This window comes from Protopterus annectens, chromosome 5.part0 (assembly GCF_019279795.1).
Source record: "Protopterus annectens isolate FY-2018-M chromosome 5.part0, PAN1.0, whole genome shotgun sequence".
Taxonomy (NCBI): domain Eukaryota; kingdom Metazoa; phylum Chordata; order Ceratodontiformes; family Protopteridae; genus Protopterus; species Protopterus annectens.
The window spans coordinates 437,629,350-437,638,773 of NC_056735.1; positions in this window are offsets into that span (position 1 = coordinate 437,629,350).

The window sequence follows — 9,424 nt, forward strand, 5'->3', positions numbered from 1 at the left end:
ACACAACTCTCTCTCCATCCCAACGAAGAAATCAGTGGCCCTTGCTGCTGTTGCTTCCAGCTCCAGCTTTACTAACCAAACCATGGTTGCATGACTCACAATTATGTATCCAACTTTCTATAGCTTGGAGCAGAGCAGCCTTTTATTTATTGTCTGTTTTATAAACTGTATTGTGCTATCAATGTATGTTTTTCTTAACTATCACTTTGACATTCCTGGTTGAAAATGTAGGAAAGAAAGAAAGAAAGAAAGAAAGAAAGAAAGAAAGAAAGAAAGAAAGAAAGAAACAGAATTCTGCATTGATTTCCTTCCCTACATTCAAAATACATTTTGGTCTTTAGATTGGCAACACAGAAGAGTCTTTTTTAAATTTCTCCAAGTCTTTTGGGTTTCTAATACCATGACGGGAATGGACCCCATTTCTAAGTCAAAGTACGATTAAAGTTCATGAAATTAGTATTGTTTCAATCTTTGATGTCAGCCAGAAGTGCTCTTCGCAGCACCAGCAGTGTGCCCAGTAATGACTCCTTCTGCAATTTGTATGGGGTTACATGTATTAGTAACATGTCTAAATACAATTGTAGATACTTTTTTATAAGACCTGTTGCTCCTACTACTATTGGAACTGTCTGCATATCTTTCTTCCACATTGCTTTTGTTTCTGCCTGCAAATCCTGATATTTTAAGACTTTGTGTGTTTCTGTATGCAGCACACTGTAGTCACTGGGTGTAGCAATTTCAGTGATCAATGCTACTTTTGTCTTCTTTTCTTCTTTTCATGGGCCACTCTATCCGGTTTTCTGGCATCTATCTTTTGAACTGTTGGTAATGGGTGATCCCATGTGTTGTAGATTTCATAATTTTATATGATGTTTTGTGACTTATGTTTCCAGTGTTTTTCAGCCACTTCAATACCATAATGTTTGCACAGTCCCCAGTGCAACAGTCTTGCCACATTATTATGCCTTTTAGTATACAGTCCTTCTGGCATTAGTAAGTCGCATCCAGCAGTAAGGTGTGCAACTGTTTCCAATTTGGTTTTACAAAACCTACATTTGTCTGTTTCTCCCACATGTTCAATGGACTTTGTAAACCAGCTTGAACGTAGTCCACTATCTTGAGCCGCCAATATTAACCTTTTATTTCTTGGTTTGAATTCTCCTCTCCTTAACCATTCCTGTTTTGCTCCTTATCAGCATGAGGTTCTTCCAGAAGGTTTCTATACTTGCAACTATATTTATGCATTCTCTACATTTCTTGTCTTCTCATCTCGTCCTTCACCTTATGTTCTTTCTTTTGTTTTTTTGGCACACTTAGTTGCTGCCTGATTTTTATCTACTTATGGTTTGATTTCCCTTCCTGCTTGATGCCGATATGCTTCTGTTAGATTAAGTAGAGAAGTCGCGTTAGATTTCTTTTCCTCATGTTTCAAAACTTTCACTACATTTGGGTCTTTTGAGGTCAGTAGATATGTGTGGAGTCCCATGATTGCAGATCTATACATGTAATCAATTTCAAGGAGGCCTATCCCTCCTTCGGAACAGGGAATATATAATCTTGGTATGCACTGATTTTTATAAATCATTTTGTGAGCATGAAGTATTCTTCTTGTTTTCCTATCTAATCTATCCAACATGGTTTGGAGCCAGTCACTCATTCCAAAACTGTAAATTAGGACAGGAAGAGCAAATTGGTTTATAGCTTGGATTTTGTTCATAGAGGTCAGCACTGTTTTCAGGATTAATTTAAGTCTTCTAGAGTATTCCTTACTAAGTTTTATTCACATTTGTTCATGTGTTTTTGTTGATCCTTTATCAGTTCCCAAATATTTATACACTCACTCTTGCTCAAGTTTTTTTATATCACATTATTGTCCCAAACCGATGTTTTGTTGGTGCTGCAGTTTTTATAGGTTCATAGGTTCATAGGTTCATACTAGGCTATCTGCCCTAGGGCATTTATAAGCCTAGCCAGAGTGTGTGGCTTTCACCACCCCTTAGGATGAGAATACTATACCCATTAGTTTGCTGTGCCTCTGTCCAGCAGTGATACAGAGATGATTCCCGGGGTAAACCTACGATCTCCCATCCACTCATCAAGATTTCTCTTGAACAGAGTCAGTGAGGGGCTCTGCCTCACATGGACTGGGATTCTGTTCCATAGTGTAGGGAGTCTCTGGGTGATGAATCTGTCCCTCCAGCATGTCCTATTTATATCCGTGTTGAGGTTTAAGTCTCTTGCTCTCGTGGCTCTGGTGGATTTGGATTTTTTGAGGTGGAGCATGTCCATTAATTCCAGGTTGGACATGGCCTTGTATTTCAGGCACAGATCACCTCTGAGCAGACGGTATGTGACTGAATAGAGCTGGAGTTTCTTCAGTTGGGCATCGTATGACATATGTTTGAGCCCCTTTATCCTTTTGGTGAGGAACTTTTGGGGTCTTTCCAACTGCTGCAGGTGTCGGGTAAGGTACATTCCGAATGGGGCATTGTACTCAATCATTGGTCTGATAAGTGAAGAGTACAGGGGTACAATGACCTCTCCTGATCTGGATGTGAATCCCTTCATGATCAGGTGGGCAATGTAGAAGGTCTTCCTAACCACTTTGGCAATGTGAGTGTCAAAAGAGAGGTTACTGTCAACTTGGGTCCCCAGGTCCCTGATAACTTCTTCCGTGTTTAAAGGATTACCACCTATGTGGTAATTAGGGGTTACCTTGTTTTTCCCAAAGGGTATGACTATACAAATTTTGGCATTTAGCTTAAGGCCATGGCTCTGGCACCAGTTATCCATTTCTATGAGACCTCTCTGGAGGATGTCTGTGTCTGATGGAGTGTCAATTATGGTGCCCAGTTTGCAGTCATCTGCAAATTTTGTCAGCCACAATCCCCCTATGTTTGCATGCACTTCAGAAAAATAAATGCCGAACAAGAGGGGGCCCAGGACTGAGCCCTGTGGGACATCGCTCGTGACCGGCTTAGAGTCTGACATGGTACCAGCAACTCTAACCCTGTGTGTTCTGTCCTTGAGCCAGTTTGCAACCCATCTTGTGACATATGGGTTTACATCTAAGCTGGTGAGCTTTTCTATGATGCCCGAGTGGGGTATTGTGTCGAACACTTTTGCTAGGTCAAGGTAGGCTGTGTGAACTGCCTTACCCTCATCAATGGCCTTAGTGACTGTTTCGAAAAAGTCGACCAAGTTCAAGAGGCAGGATCTGCCCTTGACAAAGCCAAATTGGGTAAGATCCAGTGTCTGTAGGTCCCTAATGTCTTTATTTATGAGTTCCATTATGATCCTCTCCATAGCTTTGCAGACAAGGCTCGTCAAGCTTATGGGGCGGTAATTTCCAGGGTCTGTAGAAGCACCGCCTTTGTGGAGTGGGACCACAGCTGCCGTACGCCATTCTTTGGGTACATATCCTGTAGTAAGGCTAAGATTAAACAGCAGCCTTAAGTGTGGGTTTAGTTCCTCATTGAGTTCATGTAGCACACAGCCGGGGACACCGTCCGGTCCCATTGATGCTGTGTTTTTTGCTTTAGAGAGAGCAGCTCTCACCTGGGCATCTGAGATGTTTGGGAGGCTAGACTCTGGTGGGATAGATATTCCTCCTTTTGGGGGGGAGGGAGGGGAGAAATTTGCACTGAACCTGTCTGCCAGTATGTTGGCAATGTCTGTGGGTTCAGTGATTTTTTTATCATTTTGGACTAATTCTGAGCATATCTGGGAGTTTCCACCCAGGTTTCTAACATAGCTAAAGAAGGCTTTATGATTGTCTTTTGTGTCATTAGCGATTTTTCTCTCAAAGTTGGCCTTGGATGATTTTATGAGTGATCGTAGTTTTTTGCTAGTATTGATCAGAGATGCCTTCCCTTTTAGGGAAGGTTGCTTTGCACATTTATCAAGACCAAATGACATTCTTGTATCATCTGAAAAAGTTTTGACAACTTACAGTTGCGCTTCAGTTCCTCATCTGATGAGCTATACAGTTTTAAATTATTGACAAACAGAAGATGAGAAGACTTTACACTTTGTTGTTTTCTAGGAGCCAAATGATAGCCATGGCTTAAGCTGTTAAGTAGACAGCTTAATGGGTTAAGGGCAAGGCAGAATAACAGCAGTGAAAGAGAGTCACCCTGGAATATCCCCCTTTGAAGTTTTATCTCTGTAATAATAATTTGTTCTTTATCATGGCATAACTGCAGAGTGGTCTGCCACTATTTCATGGTCACTGTAATGTAGTCAGTTGGTGTAGGATGTATCTTATACATTTTTAAGCACTCTTTTAACCATGAATGCAGGATACTATCAAATGCTTTTTTTATAGTCACTCCATGACATATTTAGAGTCGTCCCATTTTTACAGTTCTCCACTATGACTTTATTTAACAAGAAATGATGCTTTGTTCCATATGACTTTCTTATTGCCCTTTTGTTCTAATGCCATAACTGAGTTTTCTTCTAAATGACTATAAATTCTGTCGACATCAGTTCCAGTGTATAGGTTAAACGTTGTCAAAATGCAAGTTATTGGTCTGTAGTTTTTAGGGTAGCTTGCAGGTTCACTCTTAATAAGTAGCATTATTTTTCATGTTGTTAGCCAGGTTGGTGTCTGTTCAGATGCACTTAAAAATAGTTTTTACTCATAGCTAAATCTTTGTGCAAAGATGTTAATATTTTTATCCAGAAGTTAGGTACTGCATATGGGCCTGGGGTTTCCAACTGGAGGCTTTTCTTTGTTTCAATCTCTCTGGCTGTTATTTCTTCCTATTTCATATCGTGTACCTTTAAACTTCTTATTCTTTCTTTCACTTCTTCTATCCATTTAGCATCTTTGTTATGTTCCACAGGATCTTCATAAATACTTCTCCAAAATATATCTATTTCTTCTTTTTTTGGTAGTCTTTCAATTCCTTTTATCTTATTTACCAGCTCTCTTTAGAACTTTTCTGGGTCATCAATAAATTGCTTATTTTGTACTTTTCCTTTATATTTATCTGGGTATCTTCTAAGTTTTTCTTCCTGTGCTGAGATTTTTAGCTTGTTATTTGCGATAGTGCATGATAGATCCTGGTCTGGTCTATTACTGCACATTGATTTTATTATCTCTATCTTTCTTAGTATCTTTGCTGATCTGTTCCCTCTTCTATATTCTTCTAACAGTGACACTTCTTTTCTTAACTGCTTTATAGTTTTCTCTATTCGTAACTTCCATGATGGCATTCGATTTTTTCCCTTCCTTTCCCTCACTACCCTGTATTTTTGCAGTAGAACTTTATCAGTTATTAATTTAGCTGCGCAGTAATATATCCCATTTACTTCTGTTATATCACATTGATCTCTATGGACAGTCCTAGTTACTGTGTTCATTTGTTTTATCAAACTTCTGACTTTTTGGGTTTTATTGACCCTCTGCAGTCTATTCTTTCATTAATCTTAATATGTCTATCTGTATTAAATCGAGCAACTCTTCTCTTAGCTCGTTTTCTTCTAAACCGTGGGCAAATTTTTTTTTTATTTTCCTTTTCCTGCAGGCATTCTATAGAAAGTTCTGCTGCACCTTCCTGTGGCACATTCTCTTCAGTTTCATCTTGTGCCATCCGTTGCTCTATCATATGGGAATTTACTGAACTATCACTCCTCAACATTGACTGCTTCAGAGTTTCCACAGTTTTCTGTTCCTTCCCTTGCTGTCCAGTTTTAAGTGAACATTTATACTGGTCTCCTGTGGAAGGCTTCAAAATATCTTTATATAGCACCTGACCAACTGCACCCCATTCCACTGGTTTCCCCTTAATTTGGATGTCCATTGCTCTATCCTGTTGTGGTGCTTTCTAAATTACATTTTCTACACTGAATCCTTCACTTTGCAGATACTCCATGACCTCAGTTTCTATTTCTTTAACTTCTCCATTACTAATCTCCTTTTCTTCTTTTCCTCTTTGTCTTCTTATTTTTTGTGTTGTAAAGTTTTCTATGTCTGGATTCCTTTGCCTGTATTTCTCTTCGAATATCTTTGGTGCTGCTCTTTTTGTATTGGTTAGTTTTACTTTCTCTTTGCATAAATATTACACCATATTAAATCTATTTTTCTTTCCCACGTCCATATTTATTCTTCAGAGATCTCTTGACTTTCCTGCTTCTCCTTACTTTGTGGACTTGCTCCGTCTTGCTGTGATGTAACCTGTGTTAGACCTTCCACACCAAATTCTACACTTCACAGGCACTCCATAACTTCACCTTCTATTGTTTTTTTTTACTTCTATTTTACTAATCTTCTTTTCTACATTCCCTCTTTGTGATATTATTTTCTTTATTGTGAAATTTTCCATATCTGGATGCCATTGTCTGTATTTCTCTTTGAATATCTTTGGGACTGGTTTCTTTATGTTGATTAATTTGGCTTTCTCCTTTGCATAACTATTACACCATATCAAATCTTTTTCTTTCCCATGTCCATATTTCTTTTTTATACTTTTCAAATATCTCTAGGTTTTGTTGTTTATATTCTCACAATTCCTCAGATGCTTCTTTTTTAAAATACATTAAAGTTTCTTGATTTATATGCTGATTTCACAAATGTGTTGTATTAATGGACACAAATTTTCATTTGAAACTTCTGACAGTTTTTCCTGTAGAAGTATTTTTCTTTCCTCTAATTTCTCTCTTAATTGTTTTATATATCTTGTGTCTGGAAATTATGGTATTTTTGCATAATAGTAACAATACATAATTAATTATCCTCAATAGTCCACTTTATCATCTTTATGGCTCTTTTTTGGCCTATCAGATTTTGTAATTTTTGTGGACTACTATTTTCTTCTACAACAGGGGGGTGTCATCCCCCTGGGCCTGGCCTAGCCCTATTGTAGGAATGTTTCTGTATTTTGAGGATTCTACACTGTCATCTTTTCCAATCCAATGTAGACTGTCTGGGATAGTAGCAGACCATATAGATATGTTTACTTTCTTTTGCCTATTTATGTCTCTGGACCACATATTTTATATATTCTAAACCCAGCTCTGCCATTACCCCTGCCCCTAACTCCAGCCCACTCATTGGAGTATTAAGTACACTTTTTGCATTAGAACTACTTAAGAAATATAGACAGACTGACACAGACAGACACACACACACACACACACACACACACACACACACACACACACACACACACAACACACACACACACACACACACACACACACACACACACACACACACACACACACACACACACACACACACACACACACACACACACACACACACACACACACACACACACACACACACACACACACACACACACCATACATACACTCAAACCCAATGCCAAAACTTTCATTACAAACCAAGTACTCAGCTCTGAGCTGTTAATAGGCTTCTTTCTCTGCTCATGTACAGGGTTTGATTCATTTGCCCACTGTGAGATGCTGAGCTAATCACTTAGCCAGACAATGCTCCTATTTAACCCTTAAAAAAGGACAATTTATCAGTGGGCTTACCTGCTTATCAAATAGGTAAAATAAAAATAAATTAAAAAAAAATCTCACTTACCTTACTTGTGATGTTCAGTTCTACTGCTGCCTTTACTAATCTGAACACTCAGCCAGTTCTGTCACCAAAAAACTGAGAGTGGGTAATTTTGATTAATTTAATTGTGCCATTATGTGAATGTATATATGTATACATGAATATATATATATATATATATCTATATATATATATATATATATATATATATATATATATATATAATGCAAGAAAGACCAAGCCCAGAGAGAATCTTCACTGTGCAATACCTTAAACCTCCTATAGTAGAAGCAACTAACCCCTTGAGGACATAGAAGTGTTTTAGCTTCATAGCTTCTGAATGCCCATTTAACTTTTTAAGTCTTTATGGACACATTTAGGCCAACAAAGCCAAACTCCATTAGCTATAGATGTGACAATTATGGTTGTTGCCCCCATCATAAGATAACTAAGTAAGTAGTCACCCCACAATACCCATTCCAGAAGGTGCCATCACCTCTCCACCCAAGAATCAAGCCTAACTACTTACCTCTGCAGGACCTCCCTGCCCCCAAAATCAGACCAATGAAAATCATGGACCAGCACCTTCTCACAGTTTCTATAACCAGCCTGACAGAGATAAGAATATTGAGAAAATGTAGGAATTGTCTCATCCTGTCTGATGACAACCTACTATTTAAACAACATAATACAGTGTGTGATAAATGTATATATAATGCCACTAGAGGCCAAAATCTCACTCACAGTCAACACTGATACAAGTATCATCTGCTATTTCTCTGAAAATACACCTTCCCACAGCACACATAAGACAAGTAATCTGTCATATACTGTGCTTCTAAAGCTTAACTTGCCTAAACATAGCAAGAATTAGCATTAATCAGTCTCAGAAACACTCCAAGTCTGTAAAGCTTACCACATTGCATACCAGTAGCAGTCCCAATGTCACAGATGTTGAGCCCATAAGGCAGGCATGTGCCCAACCAAATATTCTAGTCATAGGGGGCACCGTTATAAGACATGTTGGTGCACTACTCGCCAGGCTGAGTACAGAAAAAGAGATGGTCTGTTATTTGTCTGATGCCAGGATACATTAGATCATGCACACACTCAAGTCTTTGAACGGCAAGTACAAGTATGATTCTGTCATATTACTTCAGGGTGTAAATGATATACCACCCTAGACTACATGAGATACATGCTCCAGCTCTTGGGTAATGTGTCCCAGGCAGGTATGAGCCTAGCATTGAGCAGCATTCTGCTTTCTCCAAGGATGATGCTTCAATAACAGCTAAAAATAATTGACTTCAGTAACTTTTGCTTGTGGTTGGCAGGTATAATATTTGTCAGTCTGGGATGATATGATCAAGAAGTAACACTGCTTCACCAGGGATGGTCTGCAGTTGTTTTCCTCCAGACTTTAAAATATTGGCAAAAACATTGTATAACCGCATACTGCTTTTTTAGGCAATGCCAGCCAGATAAATCTACCAACACAATAAAACATACATAAGAAAATATACAGGTGCTACTTATTAATGCTAGGAGCCTAAACAAGAAACTCTACTCCCAGTAAGCCCTCCTCACCTTTGAGGACATAGACGACTGTGTAGTCACCAAACATGGTTTAAATTACTGGAGAATGCTTCCGCTGTAGAGGACTATAATGCCTTCCACACATTTAGACCAGTACTATGCAGGAAGGGAAAAAAGGTGGAGGTGTCTCAATTTTCATCCAGAAGAGACTCATATCAAGGCTGGTAAAGCAGCATGATGCCCTGGAGCTTTTTCTTGTCCAACTCATCATCAGCAAAGTTTCTTATCACATTCTAGCTAGCTACAGGGTGCTATTTATGACCCAGTTATTCCATAGCCCCTAATTATATG